At 37.2% G+C, this 27545-nt stretch overlaps 1 long non-coding RNA gene across 1 annotated transcript in view; it reads left to right on the top strand.

Annotated features, from left to right (window-relative positions):
* The first annotated feature begins 24330 nt into the window (after positions 1-24330).
* The window catches only part of LOC146004656 (uncharacterized), an 81450-nt gene continuing 78235 nt past the window's right edge, over positions 24331-27545 (top strand). The window contains exon 1 of the long non-coding RNA XR_014443954.1: positions 24331-24364. This is a non-coding gene — a long non-coding RNA (uncharacterized LOC146004656). The remainder of the gene's footprint in view (positions 24365-27545) is intronic.

The raw sequence follows: 27545 nt of genomic DNA on the forward strand, positions 1-27545 counted from the left end.
AACTTATAACACGAAAATTATAATTTAATTAGAAATTCCCAATATGGTTTGTTACCATTGAAAGTTTAAGTATTCCTCAGGTTCTAATTTTTTGATAACTTGAAATTTCCCAACTGTTTGATAATCCCGAAAGTCGATAAACCATTTTCCAAACTCTAGATCGGAATGGAAAACTTGTCCCTATTGGAGACTGTAACTGCATCTGGGTTAGTTTCAGCTATTAGTACTGCTACTCTCTCTGGGTTGAGTGGGTGTGGATTTGGAAAAAAAATAGTTGGTGAAGAATAGGATGGTGCTGATGTAATGGTCAGTAGAATTAAGGGGGTGAGATAGATATATAATTTCAGAGAAATGTCCAAAAGCAATTTTTGTACATTGCTCAGCACATATTTTAAACCAGGTCCGTGAACTTAGCTCGCCACTTGTCTAGAAAAATAACGAAATTTTGTCCATCGTTAGAGCTACATTAGTGCTCGTTTCTGCCGTAAACAGTTTCGTTAGTGCTCCTATAATTCCAAAATTAGGGCAATTCCAAAATGGGGCGGGCTAACTTCACGTAGCCCGCCACTTGTCTAGAAATCTCATGAAACTTTGTCCATCGTTAGTGCTATGTTAGTGCTGTTTTCTGCCGTAAGGAGCTTCGTTAGTGCTGCTATAGTTTTGGAACAAGGGCCGTTCCAAAATGGGGCGGGCTAACTTCACGGTTTTCGAATTTTCGACAAAACCACCTACATTTTGCCCAACGTTAGTGCTACGTTAGTGCTGTTTTCTGCCGTAAAGAGTTTCGTTAGTGCTGCTATATTTTTGGAACAAGGGCCGTTCCAAAATGGGGCAGACTAACTTCACGCTTTTCATATTTTCCACAAAACCACCGAAATTTTGCCAATCGTTAGTGCTACGTTAGTGCTGTTCTCTGCCGTAAAGAGATACGTTAGTGCTGCTATATTTTTGGAACAAATGAAGTTCCAAAATTGGACGAGCTAAATTTACGGTTTCTAAATTTTGCTTAAAACCACCGAAATTCTGCCAATCGTTAGTGCTACGTTAGTGCTGTTTTCTGCCGTAAAGAGTTTCGTTAGTGCTGCTATATTTTTGGAACAAGAGCCGTTCCAAAATGGGGCGAGCTAACTTCACGGTTTTCAAATTTTCCACAAAACTAACGAAATTTTGCCCATCGTTAGTGTTACGTTAGTGCTGTTTTCTGCCGTAAAGAGTTTCGTTAGTGCTGCTATATTTTTGGAACAAGGGGCCGTTCCAAAATGGGGCGAGCTAATTTCACGGTTTTCAAATTTTCCACAAAACCACCGATATTTTGCCAATCGTTAGTGCTGTTTTCTGCCGTAAAGAGTTTCGTTAGTGCTGCTATATTTTTTGGAATAAAGGCCGTTCCAAAATGGGGCAGGCTAACTTCATGGTTTTCATATTTTCCACAAAACCACCGAAATTTTGCCAATCGTTAGTGCTACGTTAGTGCTGTTTTCTGCCGTAAAGAGTTTCGTTAGTGCTGCTATATTTTTGGAACAAGGGCCGTTCCAAAATGGGGCGGGCTAACTTCACGGTTTTCGAATTTTCGACAGAACCACCTAAATTTTGCCCATCGTTAGTGCTACGTTAGTGCTGTTTTCTGCCGTAAAGAGTTTCGTTAGTGCTGCTACATTTTTGGAACAAGGGCCGTTCCAAAATGGGGCAGGCTAACTTCACGGTTTTCATATTTTCCACAAAACCACCGAAATTTTGCCAATCGTTAGTGCTGCGTTAATGCTGTTCTCCCCCGTCGTCGGTTACTTCAGCCCTGCCGGTGGTTTTGCACGCTCCCACGGATGAATCAATGTACGATCCGCGTTGACGCATGCCTCGTCCAAATAATTAATGTTTTTTTTTCACGCGATATCTTTTAATACCACGGTAATTCTTTTGTCGTCAAACAACAAACAATCGTTTCCTACTCCTAAACTCAACCGCAAACCATTCAACATCCGAGATAGTACGTGCGCTCATCGACGGCAAATCACCTCCCGACCTGTTTTATTTTGGTCTTGTTACCTTAAAGAGGAATATGTATTTAAAACAACTTGTTTAACTTTGAAGAGCTTTTTCCTTCGGATGATGTTCAAAATAACACTTGGGCAAAGCCAAAGGACACTGAACAGGAGACCTCGATTCAGCCATTCTCGCTGTACAGCTCGAATAGCAATGAATCACGATAAAAATTGGGATAAATAAATACCCAGGTAACGCCGGGCAATCAGCTGTAAGTCGTTTTCACGTTCAGAAGACACAATGGGCTCTTATGGACAATGCTTTTCTTATGGAAAATACGAGCGCGCTGTTGTGAAATTTCTCGATTTACAAATTTAACTTACGTAAAATCGGTACCTGCAGTTTTGCAGGAAATTTTGTAGAGAATACGATGGTGAGCACAAAAAAGTGGTAACTTGTTTACATATTTTTAGATAAATTAAAAACGCAAATTTTCTGTGAAAACAAAATTTTTACATTGTTTTCATTCCTAACGTTGAAACATGCCGTAAAATTGAAGCATACATTATGAAAAAAATTGACACGGTTTTCTAATTGTCATAGGTGATGGTGGTGCTCAGAATTCATCAATACTTTAAAGCATATTCGCATTAAAAAATATTCAAATAAAGTATGTGGAGATTTTTTATATTCGTGCAGTAGAAAGTGTCGTCGCTGGCCATTTTTTGTTCTGTAATTCCAAGTAAAAACTTCCAGCGACAAAGTTGTGAAGAAAATAATGAAATTATTTTTTATAACCACTCAAAGGTTCCCAGAAATATTACTTCCATGCATTTGGAGTTTCTTTTTAACCCGAACCGCGCGCGAAGTAAGGGGACGTTGTCTGGCCATCTTGAGCCGACTCACCGCAGCATTCCGGCTAATCACAACCAAGTTTTCGAGTTGTTATTTTATTTCCATTCATTAAAAATATTAACTTCATGCAGTTTGTTATAATAGAATTGAAATTACTTAAATTTAATAATTGACAATTATTTCCAATGCGCGGTGTAAGGGGTGATTTTTCACGTAGTACACCCAACTGTCAACCTCACTTCCACGTTAGTACACCCTGGACTAAAAACTAACGAGGCTCTGGCGACTGGCCCCATGGCCAGTATAATTTTGCTTGTGTTGTCCTGTGTTTTGTCCTTATTTGTGCTGAGTGTTCTTTGCAACCTCAGCTTTTAACGAAAGTCAGAACATTTTAATATTTTATGATTTTAATTAAGCAACGTTAGAGTTGTTATGTGTAAAGATAAGGGGCTGGACCCCGTATAGTGTGACGGGTGCAAAATAGCCTTAGTGCTGACGCACCCAAAATTTTAAATTCAAATTTATTTCCAATGCTGCTGTTGTGAGCAACATTAGTGCTGTCGCAAATACACGTTGTTTTTGTTTACATTACTGTCGACATTAATACTGAAATGAAGATCACCTTTCAGCTTCTAACGTACACATAAATTCATAGGCAATAATGAATTTTTATATATATATATATATATATATATATATATAACGCATTACCATATCTCAATGTTATTCTATGAAATAATTACAGAGAAAGGCGAATGAATATTAAATGTGCCTGTGTATTAAATTAAATCTAATGGGAAAATGACATGCTAATGAACTGTAATGTTCACAGTATAATATTAATATTAATAATTACATATAATTATCATTATATATATAAAATATGTAACACCTACATTGTGAAGGTGTTACATCATTTCCCGGCGACATGAGCTAGCGCTGTATTGGCAACACTGAACGGTTTTTCCATAAGCGCCGTTGTGTCTTCTGAACGTGAAAACGACTTTAGTAAGCTAATAAATGTCTGCTAATAGTTCCCCGTAAACTTCGTTTTCTATTAATGTATACCTCGTACGCACTATCTTTTTTCCTATATGGTAGATATGCTTATAATTGGACGTTAATTCATTGAAGTATATTTTTGATATGGAATGGAACACAACTCAACACAAGGGTGCCCATCTCCCCGAGGGTCATCTTATTCACAAGTTCTATACCCTGTCCCAGTTAACTGTAAAGCAGGGCCGCGCATATCGGCAGGAGAGGAGGAGGAAAATGGAGTTGTGAAAGCTCAGCGTTGCTAACCGTACGGTCCTGACCGTACATATACGGAGATTTCATGGCATGTACGGACGTACGGTCCAGACCTTAGTCCGTAAGGTAAATGTACGGCTTATCAAAATTTGCTCTTGCAGTTTTATCCCTAATATTTCCCTAAGAAATTCTTAAATCAATCGTACGAACCTGGAGACAAAAATACAATCCGTTTGCAATGTGCGTTCGGTATTACCGTTTTCAAAAGTTTGCAACGCTTACAGTAAGGAGGAGTATTACACAATCTCGTTTCTCTCAATGTTCGATTGTGGAGCCGTCTCGCGTCACTCCTTGCGCATGGACTTGTCGGGCAACCAAGCCCGACCGGGATTCCAACCCAGGAACCTTGGCGTCGCAGCGCGATGTGCTAACCACTCGGCTACAGGGTCGGGCGCCGTAAATAATGTAATTATCGTTAAGCTGTAAATAATCATGGCAGCTTATATTTTGCAAACTATATTTAAAAAATTGTAAAATTTCAGCTACAAAGACAATACTTTCAATTACAATTACATAGCTCATCCAGAATGTTTTATTTTCACTGGAAGAAAAGTTACTGAAATTATTATATTTTCATTAACACTCTCAACAAACACTTCCATAGTAGGTTCATATACACAGTATCAGAAACAGAAAAACTTATATTTACATATATCTTTTAAATATTATTCTATACTCAAATGGTTGAAACATGGCCGTTTACCAGAACAATTATTTGTATGTACGGTACAAAAAAAACATACAACCAATTATTAGTGTGTTTTTTCCTTAAAAAAATCGATTTATGTAAAAAAAAATCAAAAAATTATAATAATTATTTTTATCCACCCGGGTTGAGGATAACAAACAGTAGAGGAAAGGAGCCAAATATGGCATACCATTTACCTTTTGGTTCATACGTCAGTCAGATTTATTTCCAAGTGTGTGCAATGTACATAAATAGTTATAGTATTGAATGTTGTGTAATTATTGATAATAGTAGTCACATCGGACAACACAATTAGTCATGATATACGAAAAATACAAACACTGCACAATTTCAGACATGGCAAGTAGGGTTACTAATATGGCATACCTGTAACTTCTGTGAACAAAACAGTTTTAGAACCTGATAAACATAACCACATTGCGTTACAGAATATTAGAAAACAGTACGGTCTATGTCAGTGTTTTCAAGTTGTGATAGTCTCTGCCATAGACCTAATAGAACTCATTCCTAGTTTATTGACAAAAGTCACACACATAGCATTCTTCTTTGATCCAGCACACTCCACGTGGGCCCACAAACGACACAACATACACATAATCCACTGTTCACCATTACTGCTAAAATTAGAGCTAGATGAATCATCCCTAATGCTCATAACGTCATCTTCCTCCTCGGAATCTGTTGATTGCTGGTCAACGTACTTCATTTTCTTTTTCTTGTTTTTTTGCTGCCGCAAGAGGAGTCTGCACAGATTTCTCTACTTCGTTAGGACTAATCATTTGATCCAATTGAAGTTTCTTCTTCGTTGACTTAGCAGGTTTCTTATTTAGTGAAATTTCCAATGTGTTTTTGTATGGGGAAGATTTAAGAACAGCTGAGGAACCAGCCTTCCTTCCACGACTTCCAGCACTTTTCACAATTTTGGGAATGGGAGAGACGTTCCATGGTGTTACCCTCGAAGTTGAAGGTCCTGCTTCAGCCGTAGCTTTCTGGGATGAATCGTTGATGTCTGTAGTCAAATCTTAGCAGAAGTCTCCATCTCGGCATTTATGAATTCATCGGCAAAAATGTTGGGGTTGAGAGGATAAATCCCCGTTACCTTAAATCCATTCACAGCAATTGCCCCTGTTTGAACTTTTAAGTATGCATTTCCTAAATAGTTCTGCAATATCAAAGTTGTTTAGGGGGCGTGAATTGATCTCATCCAGAGGCGGATTTCTTCACTGTGTCTTGCTTTCAGTGGACTCATAAAACTCCTATCTAAAGGTTGAAGTTTATGCGACGCATATGGAGGAAAGCATACAATGCAAGCATGATTCTCTCTTGCCAATAGCAACACCTACCACTTGCCGTTTACCTTTACGGGCCAACACCTGGCGAACTATCGACTGCACTATGCTTAACCCAGTTTCATCAACGTTAAATATTCTGTCTGGTCCATAGTTTTTCTTTACCATCTCTTCTCCTGCAATATGATATTGCTCGACTCATGTTGTCATGGCCCCACTGCTTCCTTTTGGGTGGCATGTCTGAAAGAAGAATACAGACCCTATAGAACCTCCACTAGCATGTTTAGGTAGCTGTTATCGTTCCATTATAGAGGTTAACGTTCGATTATCTTTCATATTCATTTTTAGGCAGTGTGTGGCGGTTCCCTATTAATGTGGCTGCCTGCCCATGTGTCATCCTCTAGTTTCACTGTAGCATTTTTCTACCTAAGACTGCGCAATACTCTCTCTCCTTCTCTTGCGATTGAACAACGGGCCAAAACGGTTCTTTCATATGCCAACGTTAACCTTTACAGTGGGACGAGTACAACTTGCTTTGTATCTGGTATGGTCTGTTACAGGAAATTATTTATTTATTTCATTTTTAAACAAAACAAGTAGTTGATATTTATTACCTAGACTAATGGATACATTTATTTATTATTATTTTATACTTATTGTCACTTTTCTTAGTGTTTGTCATGAAAATAATTAATGTATTCCTACAAATGAACATTGAATAGTAGAATACAAATATGGCGTGTTGTGGGTACAAATATGGCATACTACTATGCCTTATTTGTAGCCTCGCCATCTTTGATTTCCTGATCGAAATTTTACTGAACCCTGGCAGCACACATAAAAAACAACTATGCTCATTTATGCTTCAAACAATAGCCTTTTAAGTGCACACACGGTTATTGCCACTTTGTTGCAATCAAATACACTGCCGATGGAAATACAACTTACCTTAAAACTTCTGAAATCTTCGGAAAACAAAACAAGGGTCTCCTGTCTCACAATACACGTGTGGTGCTCAACGCGATAACACTCACAATGGAAAGACCTTCCAAGGGTTCGTTCCAGGAAACACCAACAGAGGGTAGTAGTTACCAGCAGAGATAATGCACCATGCCAAATTAGTACCCCTATGCCATATATCTCTCCTTTCCTCTATACTGTAAATTATGAGAAGTATGTTAATTTTGTTTATGTTGTTTTAATTGTTCATTACATTGACATTTAATATGGGTATAATAATTCCAAAAATTGAATCAAGTAGTTCTTATTCTGACTTGATATATTCATTACAGCTACTATTTGCATCGGTACCACCTTCAGTAATTAACTGAGACTGCTTGCACACATCACCTATAGTAAGCATTGTGGGAGAACCAGAGGAACCCATTCAGCTCCACCCCGAGTCAGATCAACGTATCTCCACTTCTTCTTATCAGTAAAATGATGGTGTCGAAACTTTTGTAAACACAAAATTCCCGGACTTTTACAGGTTTTCCAGAGCAAGAACCAAAATTTCAAGACCAAATCATTAGGGCAATTGGCGTATATGAACATGTGTGGAAGAAGATCACAATATTTCACACCTTATATACCTGTCAATGAAGGGGGAAAATATCAAATGTCAGGATTAATTCAGTGAAAGCTGAGAAGTGCAATATCTTACAAGTCCCCTTCCCTCTCCCAGATGCTTCTTCCCTTCTGAAACCTCAGTTCCTGACCTACGAAATGAGGTTTCTTCGTATAACCCTGTAACTCATGATCATAAACAGAATTTTTTTGGTCATGATTCCCATTCGATGGACTATAAAAAAGTTATATTTAATTATTTCAAATGTTAATGGTTTTTGCCGTAATTTATCCAAAATTAAGCTGTTACGGGAGTATTCCGATCATTCGATGTTTTTTCCCGTTCATTGACTGGTATGTAAGTTGTTTCATTGAATGAGGGAGACTACTGTCAGATTATTATTTTAATTTCCAAAGTCATCCCAAAATGAAACTTACACCAAACACAGATTGCATTTAACTGTGTAACATACTTTATTCCCCACAAAATTGAACATACATATGTTTATACAGGGTGACTGGTAATTAAATGTATTCCCTGAAAGGGGTTAAAGTAGAGACAATTTGCAATAAATTTGACCATATGATACCCCGTCCGAAAATTAGTAGTTTTCGAGATAATCGAGTTTCTATTGTTTTTTCTAAAAATGACAATTTTCCACATAAAAAGATGAATTGAGAAAAAAACTGATAATTGTAGGGAACTTATTTAAGCGTTTTCTGATAGCTAACAAACAAGTGGTTCGTTTTAAAAAAAGTTTTTTCCAAATAACAATCACATGTAAGTACCGGGGGGTCTAAACTTACAAGTGATGATAAAAAAATGCACTCTTAGTTTACTTGGCAACGTATTAATAACAAAAATGGTATGACACGAACCGTACAAATTACTTAAATTACTTCCTTGAGTCATCAGCTATCCAACAAGGTACAAATGTTGCTAACATTTACATTTGTGTACAAGAAATAATACTTCATTCATCTTCATGTGTATGGAATCAATGAACAATACAATTAAAGAACATTACACGTCTTGCTCAAAGTGGGCACCTCCGTTACGAATGCAGGCACGTAAGTTTTTACGGACATTTGTTCTCTTAACTCGTGATGTGATGGTGTCCTTGACGTGTTGACCAGCTGTTAAGATTCTCTCCCTGAGCTCTTCTTGCGAGTTTACCGGTGCCTTGTCATGTGGCTCCAAATGTAAAAGTCGCAAGGCGTCAAATCGATCGGGGGATCGAGCCGGCCAGGGAATCGGTCCGCCTCGGCCACTCCATTTCTTTGGGTAATTTTCATCTAGCCACTGTCGCACGCCCAGGCAGAAGTATGGATGGGCGTAATCAGCAATCATTTCATCGAGCCATTTTTCCTGCCCCAAATCTTAAATGGCATCACTTATGAACATTTTTTGCGGAACGGGATGGCAATGTTGTTGGAGGATGTGCCTCTAGCTACAAGACGTGACATGATTTATCAGCATGATGACTGCCCAGCTCGATCCCCCGATCGATTTGACGCCTTGCGACTTTTACATTTGGAGCCACATGACAAGGCACCGGTAAACTCGCAAGAAGAGCTCAGGGAGAGGATCTTAACAGCTGGTCAACACGTCAAGGACACCATCACATCACGAGTTAAGAGAACAAGTGTCCGTAAAAACTTACGTGCCTGCATTCGTAACGGAGGTGCCCACTTTGAGCAAGACGTGTAATGTTCTTTAATTGTATTGTTCATTGATTCCATACACATGAAGATGAATGAAGTATTATTTCTTGTACACAAATGTAAATGTTAGCAACATTTGTACCTTGTTGGATAGCTGATGACTCAAGGAAGTAATTTAAGTAATTTGTACGGTTCGTGTCATACCATTTTTGTTATTAATACGTTGCCAAGTAAACTAAGAGTGCATTTTTTTATCATCACTTGTAAGTTTAGACCCCCCGGTACTTACATGTGATTGTTATTTGGAAAAAACTTTTTTTAAACGAACCACTTGTTTGTTAGCTATCAGAAAACGCTTAAATAAGTTCCCTACAATTATCAGTTTTTTTCTCAATTCATCTTTTTATGTGGAAAATTGTCATTTTTAGAAAAAACAATAGAAACTCGATTATCTCGAAAACGACTAATTTTCGGACGGGGTATCATATGGTCAAATTTATTGCAAATTGTCTACTTTAACCCCTTTCAGGGAATACATCTCATTACCAGTCACCCTGTATATGCAAGGTCAAAGGTCACATCATGCGACAAAATTTCACAAAATTTCAATATATTCATATAAAGATATTTTTAGGAAGACTATAGCTAAAAAAATGTAGATATAACAGCGAATATTCATTACGTAGCTTAGATCGGAATAATTTACATAAAACAAGTGCTCCGGCAATGCAATTAATGTCAAATAGATGAATAATTGAATATTTATCGAATAACAAAAATGATGATACATGTAATTGGAGAAAGGTAAATTTCTAACTAAAAAAAGTTCACAAGAAATGAATAACCATCGATTATGCAACAAATGCTAATATTTTCATTACTTAATTTTAGTACTTGGTAAGCCTTTCGTGGGGTCCGGACCTCACCTAAATACGTCCTTTCTGTCCCTCAAAGCCGTATGATCCCAATATAATGCTTGTCTTCCAATAAGTTAAGGAGGAAATTATACAACAAATGCTAAAGGAGTATATTTTCATTATTTAATTTTCGTACTTAATACGTCTTTCGAGAGGTAGGGGTCCAGACCACCTAAATACGTCCTTCCTGTCCTTCAAAGCCGTATGATCCCAATATAATCCTCGTCTTCCAATAAGTTCACAGGAAATTATGCAACAAAGTTTAAACAATTATATTTTCCATTATTTAATTTTAGTACTTGATAAATATTTCGAGGGGGGGTCCGGGCCCCTGGGCCCCTTCCCCTAAATACGTCCTTGGTTATAAGTAGGGAGCGGAAGTTGATGAAATGTCATCTTTTTTCTGACATCTCGTACACGATGCCCATTAATATACACAATATTAAACTTCGTCTAGAACCCAAAAAAAGGTAATTTTAAAGTGGTTTTTTTTTGCATTTTTTTGCCTATTTTTAGGTTTTAGGTCATTTTCCCCGATTTTCGACATTTTTCCGTCATTTTTTGCAATATTCGGTGTATTGTTACGTCATATTTTGTCACTTCTTTCGTTTTGGTAATATTCTTGAGTTTATTCAAAAAGGTGAAATATATATCTCGCAGGATTGCAATTTACGAGCAAAAGAAATGCTGAACTGGTGACAGTCATTGTTGTGTTCGAGGAAACCACCAGGTGTCCGTCTGGGGCAAACTCAAATTTAAGATCAGATAAGGAGATAGCATTTTGTTTAATTTCCTTTTCATTGAAATTTTTAACCCGAAACTAACTAATTGAATGGTAATTTTTTGAACTTTTTGCATTTTTTACGTCATTTTCCCCATTTTTAGGACATTCTATAGGTCATATACCTATATTTTTTAGGTCATCAACTTCCGCTCCCTAGTTATAAGGTTGGCAATGAATACCGTGTATCACTGAATGCTAAAATTTTACATATGTAAGTTACTCCATGCCTTCTAACATCCTACCAAATGTCATGAAAATCTGAAATGGTCGGGTTGAAAAGTTCATTTTTTTTTAGGATTTGGCATGGAATGAATATACATCGAATTTGTTTGAATGAAGATTTATTAATAGAAGCAGTCAGAAAGCCACTAATTTTATTTTATAGCATTTTAAAATATTCTTCAAGCATCAATTTGAAAAAAAAATGTCATGATAACTGCAGTGCCTTTTAGTGATAATGCAATCTTAGTAAAGTCAGACGTTGACACAAAAAACTCAACATTATTTACAATACAATAATTTTTCTGACTCTGAGTGCTAAGGAATGTTGGTGACAACTTTTAAAATGGAATATACCTGTGAATATACCAATATCTATGAAATTTAGAAAAAAATCAAAGTGATATATAGATTTGAGTCTGAGATATTACTTCTTATGTTAAGCACTGCAGGCCACTACCATGGCTTCGGCATGATCGATGCGTGCAAAATTCTGAAACTTTAGCCTCCTGTCTCTCAGTAACTATGACGTGTAGAGGAGAAAAAAATTGCACGTTTTCATACCTTGCTAGAATTAACAAATACACCAAGTTTAATAAAAATATGAATCTGTGGGTTGCATTTTGAAATTCTTCTGGGTGTTTTGATATGGAGTTAGTCGACAGGAAATATCGTAAACACAGACAATAGTGAAGAAACACTCTTTAGTTTTCTTCATAATTGTAATGAATGATCTTGATTTAATAGTGTTATGAGTTCTTAACTGAAAAGGGTACTGCTTCTTCGTTGAGGGTTGGTGAATTTCCAATTACTTGGCTGAAAGGGGTGTTCCAAATTAATACGTGTATCTGAATCTTTGTATCTAATAATTTTTGTATGAGGAAAGTTTCAAAGCACATTTGTTCGTTATGCATTAAACTTTCCTCGCATAAAAACGTGAATTATACACAAGATGAAACTAAAGCTTCACCGGATATAACTAAAAATTGTAAAAATAAAGGAACTTGTGCAAAATGAATATCGAAAAGAAGATGTCATTAAAGAAGCTATCGCTTTCTGAAGTAAATATTTTTTTCATAACATGTATGATTAGTTATTATTTGGTCACCATATGTTGCTACGATTTTCGCTCTCTTACTCGGTAAATGTAAATCCAGAGACAGCAAAACTCCTTATAAGATGATGATTTCTGAGACTTTCTAGTATCGACAATATTCCTAAGGAAAATATACACCGAGACAAGACAATAATATATTTTTATTGAAGCATTAGCATTTTTCTAAATATTTATTAATATATCTTGAATTTGTAAAGTTGTTAACTGGGTAGCGGTTCACCCCTGATTCTAGGCTCAGATTATCTGAGCCGTCAGTCTGCCTTCTCGAAAACAAGCCACAAGCCACCTAACTAATGGAGGGAGAGAGGATTTCAATAAGCAATCCGAAAATCACCAGCCAACGGGGCCATACAACTTGGCGCCACGTGTAGTGCCTGTTCAACCGCCGGCTACCACGTGAAGTAATAAATATATCAAACTCTATCATTGTAGTAAGAGTTCCTTGGAAGAGAAAGTCTTCTCAAATAACAAGGCAGTCTAATCAAAACATCAGCACAAAGTTTAACCGAAAACAAAATCTGGCGCAAAAAGACCGACAAACGAAAGCGGCACTGGTTCAATTTTTGTCGCAAACATCTCAATGCCCTGTCATAAAACATTTCTCTTGGGAGGCCAGTCTCACAATAGGATCACCAGGAAGGGGTGGAGAGTTTTGGGTGGGTGTGGGTGCGAATGGTAAAGATACAAGCGAGAGGTTGGAAAACAAGTGGTACGCTGCAGGGCCTGACTGGCCCACCAGGACACCTGACGAAATTCCGGTACGCCCTCTGGAAAACACATTCTGTGCCTTTTCTTCCCTACTTCCGGCAGTCGGTCATAGATATAGCAGTGGTGAATGAATCTTTTCTTTTCTGTTTTCGATTGGACTTGCAAACAATAAAATACGACTGAGTGGCCTGACGCCTACGGAATAGAAACAATGACCCCAAAAGGATTTGTAGCTCGTGCCCACTGTACAGAGCCGTCTGCAAACCAATGTCATTGACATCCCAGCACTTCTGTCAAATCGACGCTTGCCGCCCTTGTGTATACTGCTGTGTCTGTGATATGACCGTTAATATTTTAATCCTTTGTTACAGGGGGAGCCGCCAGGGGGTGGTACGAAGGGTGCGCATTCCATTCGGTACCAAATTTTAAAAAAAACTATGTCCAAACAAAAGCACTATCTCTTACATTATCTGTTCGATACCCGGTGGAGGTACAGTGGTTCCTACTTTAAACTGTAGCTCCAGTCCCGATTAACCTTACTGTACGCAAATTTTAAAAACACCAAACCCATCAACCAATCTTACAGAATCATTTTATGTAATGTCGACATATTGAGCGCCGAATATTAGGTACTGAAGTGGTATCGCTGTTATTCTATACACCATTATCCCAAATCTGAAAGAAAATACCATTGACTTCTTTTTACCAGTAGCAGTCCCCATATCAGCGCCCGATGTCTGTTGTTGGCAGCAAGCGGAATATTTGAGTTTCTTTAATTACCTTCAATAACGAAACACTTTACGATAGAAAACAACACTAACGATGGGCAAAATTTCGTTAGTTTTGTGGAAAATTTGAAAACCGTGAAGTTAGCTCGCCCCATTTTGGAACGGCCCTTGTTCCAAAAATATAGCAGCACTAACGAAACTCTTTACGGCAGAAAACAGCACTAACGTAGCACTAACGATTAGCAAAATTTTGGTGGTTTTGTGGAAAATATGAAAACCGTGAAGTTAGCCCGCCCCATTTTGGAACGGCCCTTGTTCCAAAAATATAGCAGCACTAACAAAACTCTTTACGGCAGAAAACAGCACTAACGTAGCACTAACGATTGGCAAAATTTCGGTGATTTTGTGGAAAATATGAAAACCGTGAAGTTAGCCCGCCCCATTTTGGAACGGCCCTTGTTCCAAAAATATAGCAGCACTAACGAAACTCTTTACGGCAGAAAACAGCACTATCGTAGCACTAACGATGGGCAAAATTTCGTTAGTTTTGTGGAAAATTTTAAAACCGTGAAGTTAGCTCGCCCCATTTTGGAACGGTCCTTGTTCCAAAAATATAGCAGCACTAACGAAACTCTTTACGGCAGAAAACAGCACTAACGTAGCACTAACGATTGGCAAAATTTCGGTGGTTTTGTGGAAAATATGAAAACCGTGAAGTTAGCCCGCCCCATTTTGGAACGGCCCTTGTTCCAAAAATATAGCAGCACTAACGAAACTCTTTACGGCAGAAAACAGCACTAACGTAGCACTAACGATTAGCAAAATTTCGGTGGTTTTGTCGAAAATTCGAAAACCGTGAAGTAAGCCCGCCCCATTTTGGAACGGCCCTTGTTCCAAAAATATAGCAGCACTAACGAAATTCTTTGCGGCTGAAAACAGCACTAACGTAGCACTAACGATTGGCAAAATTTCGGTGGTTTTGTGAAAAATATGAAAACCGTGAAGTTAGCCTGCCCCATGTTGGAACGGTCCTTGTTCCAAAAATATAGCAGCACTAACGAAACTCTTTACGGCAGAAAGCAGCACTAACGTAGCACTAACGATTGGCAAAATTTCGGTGGTTTTGTGGAAAATATGAAAACCGTTAATTTTAGCCCGCCCCATTTTGGAACGGCCCTTGTTCCAAAAATAAAGCAGCACCAACGAAACTCTTTACGGCAGAAAACAGCATTAACGTAGCACTAACGATGGGCAAAATTTAGGTGGTTTTGTCGAAAATTCGAAAACCGTTAAGTTAGCCCGCACCATTTTGGAACGGCCCTTGTTCCAAAACTATAGCAGCACTAACGAAACTCGTTACGGCAGAAAACAGCACTTACGTAGCACTAACGATGGAGAAAGTTTCATGAGATTTCTAGACAAGTGGCGGGCTACGTGAAGTTAGCCCGCCCCATTTTGGAATTGCCCTAATTTTGGAATTATAGGAGCAGTAACGAAACTGTTTACGGCAGAGACGAGCACTAACGTAGCACTAACGATGGACAAAATTTCGTTATTTTTCTACACAAGTGGCGAGCTAAGTTCACGGACCTTTTTAAACCTGGTTATTGTCCATTTCTGTGGAATTTCTGGAATATTGAGGCTGTCAAATCAATTAAAAAAAATTCCCCTTCTGAAAGGAACAGATCCGTGGTTAGCACATCGTGGGTCCCGGGTTCGAAACCCGTTTGTGGGTGTCCATTCATCAATTTCATCATGTAATCACTCATTCCGATCGTCGGAAATTAGTCAAAAGTGGCACCAAAAGCGAAGTAAAATAATGCAAATAAATCAATCAATCTTCTCAAAGTAATTTGGTTTGGAAAGATCCAGTGCAAGATAGCTAGGGAAGTTTTGTAACGTTCTCAAGTTGTTTGACACAAGATGGACAGGAAAATATCAATACTCAGTAGGGTGACTTGTGAATTCGTATATACTATTAGTAGAAACTTTACTGTTGTCCATTTTTGGACCATTTTGTAGTAGAAATGAACCCAAGTTTCTCTGAACAGTCAACACATTGAAAAATTGCAACATCTTATTCCAATATGAAATGCCTATTCCTCATTCATTGGAACAGTATGTCAAAATATTAGATGGTCTGGTTGATATTTTTTACATTTTCAAATCTCAATGAAAAATGTGAAAATGAGTAATTGACAAGACATGCCCATGGTCTGCATTGTAAGCTGTAGAAAATTGTGACATACTCTTGTTCTCAAATATGCACACATTGTTGGTGATCTTGGCTACACTGTCAGTTTCATCTTCATCATCCGAGAGGATGTGTTTAACTTAATGTAACGTTGAGGTTGAAATAATGTCCCCGCAATTCAACGTAAGACCCTCGACTAATGGACCCTGCACTGTTAAGTGTACATTTAACGAATATTAAAATAACACCGATGATGTTATTTTCAATTTTGTAGCAAGGAGGAAAAGACTAATTCTAACATTGTAATTCTTTTGTAAAGAGAAGCTGGGATTAGCCCATTCAAAAGCATTTTCTGCTCATTTTATGTAGAAAAGTTAGAAGTTTGTAGATAGACTTAATTTAATAAATGTGTGACCTTTCATGTGGTGGCAGAGTGGATTTTGATAGCCAGATCATACTTAGGGAGGCTGTACGTTCCGGATTTTCAGGGACAATCCCGGAATGGTATAATTTGTCCCGGTGTTCCGAATAGTGTTTCCAGGATGAAAAAATGTCCTGGAATCGGATGGGAAAGACGAAATGATTAAGACTATAATATCCTGAACTTTTTTTATATTTAAATGCGTGGCCGTAATTTTAAAATGCTCATTTTACAAAACATTGCAACTCTACATTGAACCAGTGGAGGCACATAGTGGTTCGGATACCACTTTAAACTGTAGGTCCAGTCCCGATTAGCTTTACTGTGCATAAAGTGGGCTTAAAACACCAAAACAATCAATCAATCAATCTACATTGAACCATTTCCTCTCCATAATAGAAGAGTTAACGAGATATAGACGATACTGCAAACACGACTTCACGATGGCGTCGCCGTCTGCTAGCAGTGCTGAATTTCAGTTACGGTTCTCTTCCATTGTATAGTAACCTGCTTACTATAAGACTCACTGCTTGGATGCCTATCTGTTCAGTCCGCAGTTTTCAAATAAAGTTCACACACAATGTGTGATGTAAATGACAATTATGTTGTAGTACATACATACAACTTTAACGGGTCCAGCCCCTCCCCCACCGCTCCCTAACAAACTACCGGTCAGTAGCGCCAGGATTTTCACCCGGAACCCTAATTGAACCAAAATTTGAACCCCCCTCCTTACGTGAACTATATATACGATCTTGGGTGGGGTCACACACATTCTCGATCTCGTCCATTTTGGAGGTGAAGTGATCAGCATTTCGCTCCAGGAGCCTTTACTATCCCCCAGGGTTTATCTCAGGAACCCATTAATATGCGGCTGGGTGATCCCCGGAGCCACTTCATGCAGGGACAAGGCAGGAACAAATCCAACCTTAGGTCACCCATCCCGGGAATCAAACCCGGATCTCCAGCCTGGTTGTGAGACGCCCTACCGACTAGACCAATTAGATGAGTTCCATATTGATTATTTCAACTTATTTTAATATATTTTCTTCTTCTCATGGATTTTCTTCACACTTAAAATGTGAATAGACTAGACAATTATTTCGTAACAAAGTTGACATGCTCCTAGAATGTATTAAAAGTGGAATGACTAGAAAGAAATGTCGTTCTATTGCTTTCATAAATATATTTATGTAGACTTCTACTACGTACTTATTAGTAGTAACAGCAGCTGAATTAGTAGTGTTATAACTAGTAAGTAAACTAATTAGTTAATTATAAGTATTATTAATTAATTAAACTCGAATAAAACACTTTCATAAATATTTTTATGTATTTATATATTTATTTATACATATATTTTTGCAGATTTCTACTACTTAATAGTAGTAGTGGTACAGTAGCTGCAATAGTTGTTTATTATTAGTAGTAATTAAACTAATTGATTCATTAATTAATTAAAGTATAATAAAATACTGGTAATATGAATATGGAGAAAGTTTTAGAAATAACCTTTCCTTGATGAAATCATTCGTACGCTACTGAAGATGTGGCCCACACACAAAATTTTCTGGGGGTGACAATGCTACAGACAGCAGTGAATATTACAGAGAGTAGTACTACAATAAATATTAATTTTTGAGGCAAAATGTCGAGTTATGAACTGGCGGAACAAGTAAAAACAATGACTCTAAATGTCTTTCTCCACCTTGTCTGTGGTGGTACTAATAGCAATGACGTTGGACAAAATGCTTAAGGGGTATTTTTGCCTGTGTTAAGAGGAGACAATGCAATAACAACTTCAAAAATATATTTATTTCCAAAACGCAAATCACTTTATTTCAAGGTCGTTGCCAAGTTTTTGTGGAAACTCTCTGATAAGAATCATTGTTTGTATCTGCATTGCTGGCCAATTCTTTGAAAACTTCACTTTCATTGTCATTACTAGGTAGGGGATTATTGCATATTTGCATGTTCTTTTCTTTCCTTGGGGAAAATTCATCTTCTCTCACGGATTCATTAATTTCACTTCATGGGGAATACTCTGGCAAAGTTCTGTAGTGCATATCAGTGCGGCGATTAGAAGAGGTGGGGGGAGGGGGAGTTGCTCACTACTTTTTGACCCTTTTTGCTCCCGCACTTTACGCTAATCCTTGTATACAAGATAAGGTAAACTGTCTTCCCCCCTCATTTTGACAGCCAATCGTCGCTACTGGTGCATATATGTATTTAACATATTTATTTGAGGCGTTAGTGCATATTTGAGCATAATGTGCATATTTCTTGCAAACACTGTAAGTAATTTAGCACAAGCATTTATTTCAAGTGTGCCTTTGCATTTCATTGTCATTTTCGCCAAGATTAACCTACGCCCTAGTTTGGTCAAAGACATCCAACAACAGGAAGCTACAGTTGTTGCAAAGTAAAAAAAATCAGCCTTCCACCAATTTTTCTATGGGCCAAGTGACCAAAATCAGGAATTCCGTATAATTTGGGGTATATGGGTGTGAATGAACGCCAAAAAACCATTATTGCCATTTCAAAGTGGTTGCTAATAGAAATGGCAGCCAATTCACGATTATATCCGTGAAACGAATGGTCCGATTTCAACAATCATTTTTGGAAATGAAAGATCAAGAAGTGTTCTATTCTTAACCTTATCTTAGTTTTCTTAATACGACAAACAGTTAAGTAGTTAATTACAGATTAGTGAAAAAAATTCCTACTTTTTACTAATAATCTTGTTTATTATTTTATGTTATGTTTATTATTAATATTAGTTGTTGTTGTAGTAGCCTACTAACTACATGAATTTTGTTTAAATGTTACCGGTGTTCATGGAAGAATGTTATTGATTGATTGAAATTAAAATTTTGAATGCGTCAGCTATTTGCACCCGTTACATAATGCGGGGCCAAGCCCCTACAATAGATAAGAAATTACCATGCGTCTCTCTAAAATATCTTTCCCAGGGTAAAAACCGAGGCTGTATTGGGACACTCAAAACATATATGGGAAAAACACAGGACAACACACAACCACACAAAGGTAGCCTCCCGATGGATTAGTGGTAACGCCGTCGCCTTGTAATCCAGGCGACTCGGGTTCGATATCCTGTGGAGGCACATAGTGGTTCAGATCCCACTTTAAACCGAAGGTCCTCTCCAGATTTGCCTATATGTGTATAAAGTGGACTTAAAGAACAACTCGAAAATTCAAGTAATACCGAATTATTGGCTGGCCCATTGACTAAATCACCAACATAAAAAGGAAGTGGTCCATATTTCTAGACACCAGTAACAGCGGGGTTGCATTTTTTGTTCGTAAGCTCTTGATACGTTATCTTCGTAAATCTGAGTGAGTGCCTGTGTGTTAGTGGTACTCGTTTGGGGTGGGTAAATAGTGTAGAATCCTTGGGGAGGGCAGGGGGCTAATTCTCCCCTAACAAACAAGATTGTCCTCAAAAACCATCCCCACTAAAAATTTTTGTGGGGAGAGTATTTATTAGAGCAACGAAAGAAAGTGTTTTCATTTCAAACTTTACTAACGATAATAATAGCACATAATAATAGCCTGGTTAAGGGCATCCCGATGCACGACGGCGCAGTGGTAACGTCGTCGTTTTGTAATCAAGGGGTCTCGGATTTGATACCCTGTGAAGGCACATAGTGATTCGGATCCCTCTTTAAACTGTAGGTCAGTCTCGATTAGCCTTTCTGTGCGTAAAGTGGACTTAAAACAGAAACTGAATCACAAAATCGGACTCAAAATTGGAAACAATTGGAATCAAAAGGGAACTTATTGCGATTCAAGTAGAATGTTTAATAGATGATCCAAATATTTATATTATAATAGTTGAAGTTCGAACAATTCCTGCTAGTTATATATATATGTGTGCAATTTATATACCTCCTAATTCTGATACTGCCCTGTATGATGATGCTCTTTTCAACTGTATAACTATGCATTGCCGGCCGGGGAGTCCGATTCTGATAATTGGTGATTTTAACATTCCGGAAATTCAGGATACAGATTGCAAAGCATTAAACAACAATAAAACCTGTCAATCAATATGTAACTTCCTCCAACTAACTGGTCTACAAAACAAAAATAATATTAGGAATAATTATGGGAAAATGCTTCACCTAGTACTAACAAATCTGAACCACATAAAATTGTCCAGAGAAGAACGTCTGTCCGTTCCTGAGGATAAGCATCATCCTACTTTATATTTGAAAGTAAGTCTTGTACGTTGTAAAACAAGAAATCCGGAACCAAACGAGAAACGTTACAATTTTAGGAAAGCTGATTTTAACAGTATGTATAAAAGATTTACTTCGATAGATTTGAAAGAATTAAAATTGTGCTCAGACGTTAATATTGCCGTTGAAAAATTTTATCAGATCGTCACGTCCGTGTTCGATGATTGCATTCCTCTTTCAACCCCCTCCTCCCGCCACTACCCTTGTTGGTTCACGCGACAGATTTTAAGGGATCTGGCATCCAAAGCAAAACATCATCGTAAAATGAAGCATAGCGTAGGGAATACTCAAATGCAGGCAGCAAAATTCAAAAATATACGAACCAGACTATAAGAGAATATTCAGGATGCGTACTCAAACTACTTCATAAGAAATAAGAAACGACCATCATACGCACAACTTATCTGTAATGAAAAAAGAACTCGACAGCAACAACTCAATTGCCGAAGCGTTTGCGAAACACTTTCACTCTGTTTACGTACAGGAACCATCTTGTTACGAACCAACAACCCCTCTGTCTGAAACTGACGCCCATTTATCTTCTCTAAATGTACAGGATATATCAATCGCTGAAGTAAAAGCAGCAATATAGAGTCTTAAACCTAAAAAAAACGGCAGGGCTGATCTTACCCCCCCCCCCTATGTAATCAAGGGGTGTGGTGAAAGTCTAAAATATCCGCTACATATACTCATCAACATTGTAATAAAAACATCGAGATTTCCAGATAAATGGAAATTGTCCCAAATTTGTCCCATACCAAAAACATCAGATAAATCTCAAATTTCAAACTAGAGACCAATTGCGATACTCTCTGAGCCAGCTAAACTATTAGAACAGATTAACTATAAACAATTTTTTGCTCACGTAAAACCAATTCTCTCCTCGCACCAGCACGTATTCGTACCAAAGAGATCTGTCGTGACGAACCTCCTAGAAATTACAAACTTCATTTCCACTGAACTTGACAACAGAGGTCAGGTAGACGTTATATACACAGATTTATGCAAAGCGTTCGACACTGTAAACCATGATATTCTCTTGAAGAAATTAGCATTTCGTAACTTCTCCTCTTCCCTCATAGATTTAATGTGCTCGTATCTCAAAAACAGAAAACAATACGTAAATTATCAAGGTGAATTGGTAGCTGGCTCAGGCGTACCTCAAGGTTCTAATCTTGGTCCCTTGTTGTATTTAATATTAATTAATGACCTACCAAAACAGCTTAGAAATTCCGAGAAACTCTTATTCGCTGACGATTTAAAATTCTATAGGAGCATTCACAATGAAGATGATTCCATTAAATTACAAGAGGATATCGAAAATCTCAACGCATGGTGTAAAGCAAATAAAGTTAATCTAAACCGTAAGAAATGCAGGGTTGTAACATTTACCATTTTGAAATCCCCAATACACTATAACTACGAAATAGCACACACACACAGATAGACAGGGCAAACTCAATAACAGATCTTGGTGTAGTGTTCGATGATAAATTATCGTTTCAGTTACATATCACAAAGACTGTTAATGACGCGCATAGAAAACTGGGGTTCATTATGAGAACTGCAAAGGAATTCAATGAAAATAAAGCGTTGTTATCATTATTTAACCTATACGTTAGGCCCAAATTAGAGTACGCATCTATAGTGTGAAGTCCACAAACCAGTAAGCAAATAAATCTTATTGAAAAAGTTCAAAATAAGTTCACTCGCTATATATTTTTTAGGATAGATGGTGTATATCCAAAGATGACACCTTATAACGAATTACTAATTAAATTACACATATCTCCCTTATAAACAGATGAACCATACATCAGCTCCTTTTTCTTTTCAAACTTCTTAACGACAAATTGGATTCTTTATCTCTCATTTCAAAAATAGCTTTCTATGTCCCCCATCCAAAGTTTCGATCAAGAAAGCAACTCTTTGAAATTTCCCGCACCCATACAAAATCCGCAGAAATAGCTCCCCTGCGAAGAATGTGTAGCTTGCATAATGAATGGTTAGAGAGGGGCATACACTTGGACATATTTGCTAACCTTTCTGGGTATAAACGCTATTTAATGGACAACTTTCTTACTTATTTTTTTAATTTTTTATTATTTCCTTTAATATTTTATTATTATTATTATTATTATTATTACTATTATTATTTTTACCTTCTATATGTGTGTATATATACCCATACATATATGAATGTAATTGAGTAAGATTTGATTCATTTTTTATCCACAGTAATGTTTAAGGACGATATATATAACCTCTATATGTATTTTTTTCTATATCTGAAATGTGTATAAATATTATTTTTATGTGTATAAATCCTATGTAAGACATTTACTATGCACTGTAAAAGGGCAGATGCCTGTTGTGTGCAGGATAATAAATAAATAGATAAATAGAAAATTATATATATGCTGATCACATCACCCCCACTCATGACCGGATCAAGAAAGTGTGGGGCGTTACCCCCACACCCTCTATACGCCTTCATGGCTTGGTGCTATGCACAGGGGAGCACTTTACCTTTTTTACGACAAATATAACAATGAAACCTAAATTTTTAATACTAAAAGAAAGCGAAAACATATATCAATATAACTATTCCAAGAAGTTTGTAATTTATTGACATCTTTAACCACATTTTCCTGCATAAATTTAATATAAACGGTAAGGGTGATTTCAGACCGAAGCGGCAAGCGATATGGGGATTTCACACTAAAGCAGCAAGGGATACGTTTTTTTTTTTTCAGTCTAAAGCAAACCATTTACCGCGCATGAGCAAACAGATCGAGGTGAAACGATGAACGAAATTGAGAAAATGGCCCAGTCCTAGTGACACGCAAGCGATAAGCGACATGTGCAGCTTGTCCTGTCACTTCAGTTCGGAAGATTTCGTTTTGGTCTGAAAGTTCCGTTTCGAACCGAAGCGACACTACAAGCCGCACGTGTCGCTTGGATTAGGCCGTTTTCTGAATACCATGCATCGTGTAGCCTCTGTCTGTTGTTAGAGAATGTCTTCCTTTAGACTCGTTTGAGGATAACACCAATCCAACGCAGGCTTGCACGGCCCGTCGTGCCGCTACGCTGTAAAACGATGCTGTTCACTGACTCATTCTCAAGCAACATTGTCGTTTGTTGATTTTGTCAGAAAACTCCCTTCACATCGCTTGTCAGCTGTTACTCGGAAGCGAATTCTCAGTAATCAATGCCACCTTTCGAACCGAATTGACGTGGCAAGCTGCACGTGTCACTTGACGCCACGCAGATTGGCCGTTTACAGTAACCTGTAATGTTGCTAACTCTTGCCCGGTAGGAATAAAACACATTTAGCCAACTAACCCCGGTCTCCCCTATGCATCAATATATTTCAAGTGGAATCTCTAACATTATAGATTGCATTGGCATAAATCAATTGAGCAAAATTAACATTTTAAAATATTTCTTATTGTATTATATGTAATTTATGTGTATATTTATTTTATATTTATGTAATTATACTTATATTCACTTCAACAGATGAACCAGTAAATCAACGCTGCGAACTTTCTCTGTATACAACACATTACTATGACCTGAATTGCAAACCCATATTTGAAGGAGACAAGAGCTGTCCTAGCAGGTTTGATTGCCGTAAGTCACTGTTTTTTAAATTATATTTCTAAGTCAGAAACTCCATGAATCTGTAATGCAGGTTAATATCACAAATACACAATGCAGGAAACATGAAATAATTCAATGCAATTATTTGATTATTATTGTAATATAAGAACTATTACAAACATAAATTAACCATTTTTAAATACATCTTATAATAATAATAATAATAATATATACTTGCTTTACCAGATAAGTGAACATCCAACACAACTAGGCCTATATGTTTTTCATTTCTTACATTTAGTGTACTGAAGTGCAAAGTTATCTATTTTGTATTAACTTGTACGCACAATGTTCAAGAAGAAGCTTTACAATTTAGGGGAAATTTTAGTCATAAAGTTTATAGCACTTAGCTCCTTAGATAAAACTGTAAAATTTGAAATTTTTAATATGTATTTTTTTCTTTGGATCAGATGGGAGAATATGAAAATGTAACCTGGATCCAGTTATTTTACAGTCAATTCCTTCAGCAAAATATTTTTTACCTCGTTATTCCATGTGAATAATACTAACTAAATGAAATTTATTTCTATTGTTAACTCTAAAAATGATATAAAAAACAAGCTTTCTGTTTTTGTTATAACTTTAAATAAATTATGTCAATTTCCAGGATGGAATGCACCAGTTCAATGCCCCTCCTCCCAATGCCCATAATCTGGCTTCCTATAAACTGCAATATCAAATATCGATCATCTACTTTATCTAGATTATCATTACTCTGTAATAGATGTGCTGTGTATGAGCCTCCTGCACAAATGAGCATTATCTTTGACAAATGTTTGACACTGGTGCTGCATACAAAATGTACATCAAATGGTAAGAAGAGAGTTAACTGTATGGAAAATTTTACTACAAGCTACAATAATTTTATATTTAAGCTACAGCTACAGTTCTTAGAATGTAATGCTGCTACAGCTATGAATTTTGTAGCTAGTTTCAGTAGCTTACTACTTCCAACGAATGATGCAAACAAGTCTTGAAAATAAAAAATATGTATATGTTTAGCAAATCCTCTCCTCAAATTTTCCAAACTTTTACTTTCAGTAAGAGCGGTAAAAGTCATTACATGACTAAAATTAAACTTCTACAAAGGTAACCTTTCATCTGTATAAGTATATTCTTTAATCTTTCTTCCCAACGAAGGAAGAAAATGGGTAGTTTTCAAAAATTTCAGGAGCAATCTGAGACAGTGGTGGCGAGTAGGGTGGGCGAGGGAAAACCCGTTGCCCCTCCCCCCCACTTTTTGCACTTTGCCCCGGTACTTTTGAAACCTAATCGCCGACACTGATCTGAGATTTGTGTCTAATTTATTAAAGATTTGATGTCACAATTTTTCATTGTAATGTAGCAATAAGTGAAATATTTGTAAATAAATGTAAATCAATAAATTTAAAAATATCTAGTTTGTATGCAAGTTAAATACAAATGTTTAAGAGCACATTGTATCACAAATAGATAAATAAAAAGAATAGATTGTTTCACAGATGATACTTGCACAGATAGATCTATTGTTTCTATTAATTCTTAGGATTTCCTTAATTTGTGAAATAATTAAACTGTATAAAGCTTTTAACTAGGGTTTTCATAGAACAACTGCTTACACTAGCTTAACTGAATAGAATATTAAAATGAGTAGATAAAGCTGATTCGTGAAAATTATGCACTAGAGTAATGCATAATTTCACCTGAGTATAGTAGTACCAGATTGCCCTGAATCCACTACACCACCGGTCAGAGATTTGTGGCAATATACTGTGAATACTTCTTCATTGGCAGAGTAGGTTGGGTGTTCAGCTTAAAATGCTCTGGGCTCTTATTTGTCCAGCTTTAGTATAAGTGTTCCTTTTCTAGTGTCTCTCAGCTAATTTTGTCTATCATTGTACGGGTTTTACTTTGGCTCTACCAATTACATCAATTCTAATGACTGTAGTGTAGAACATATCATCCAATTGGATATGTAATGTGACTGCATAATATGCATACTCCATTACAGCCACACGTATAAGGCAGTGTCAAAAGGTAACATTAATGTAGCAATAAGAAATCAGAACAATGTAGTAGACAGTTGTCCAGCACTTATAATTAATCGATATCCATACTCTTCTGTTGTAAGTACCAGCGCACATTGTCTGATTGGAAATGTGACTCCAGGCACCATTGCAAGTTTGCCGCCACCTTGGACATATGCACCATCAAGGAGGAAAGAACAGTTATCTGCTTTTGGGTTGTGAGGGTGTAAAACCAACAGACATTCGTCAGAAAATGAAGAGATACGTAGTATGAGGATGAGGTTTATCAGTGGTACAGAAGGTTTGTAAGTGGAGTGTCAACTCTTACTAATGCAGTTGCTCCAGTTGACCGCACACTGCAACTACGCCGACACTACCGCTTCAGTGGATGGAATGATCTGAGAAAATCAATGGGCAACAATTGACAAGGTGGCTGTAGAATTGAACATAATTCATGGCTCTGCACAACATATGATTCATAACATTCTGTAGTACCACGATGTCTCCGCTAGATATGGGTACCAAACAACTCACCCCCGAACTGAAGGAATGCCACTCAGATGTTTGTGCTACAATGTTATGAAGCTGAAGGAGTTGGTTTCTTAATTCGTATAGTCACTTGTGATGAATGTTGGGTCCATTACTTCCAGCCAGAGGCCAACCAAGCCAGAAAACAGTGTAAGCATTCATCATCGCCGAAACTAGAGAAATTCGAGAATTCTGTGTGTGCCTGCAAAGTAATACTCATGCATGGGACTCTAAAGGTCCAATCCTGGAACATTACATTGATAGATCTATCACTGATAGATAGTTTGGAGTGTGTACCACATCCTGCATATTCACTAGACCTAGCACTTGCTGTTGGGGCCCCTTAAGGAAGTACTATTGTAGGTGGCAAGAAGTTCCTCACTAACGATGAGCTGAAAGATATTGTGGATGATAAGTTATGCAGTCAGTGATAGGATTTTTTGTTTCTCATAGAAACCTCGGCATTCGTGAATTACTTGCACAGCTGCATTGAGCATGCTGGAAACTTTGTTAAAAAGTGAAATAGTGCATTCAATGATATTGTACATATTGTGTTAATAAAAAGAAATATTAAGATTATCTTCTTGACTCTGTCTAGTACATATTAGTGACAGATA

This window comes from Lepisma saccharinum, chromosome 22 (assembly GCF_977018435.1).
Source record: "Lepisma saccharinum chromosome 22, izLepSacc3.1, whole genome shotgun sequence".
NCBI lineage: Eukaryota > Metazoa > Arthropoda > Insecta > Zygentoma > Lepismatidae > Lepisma > Lepisma saccharinum.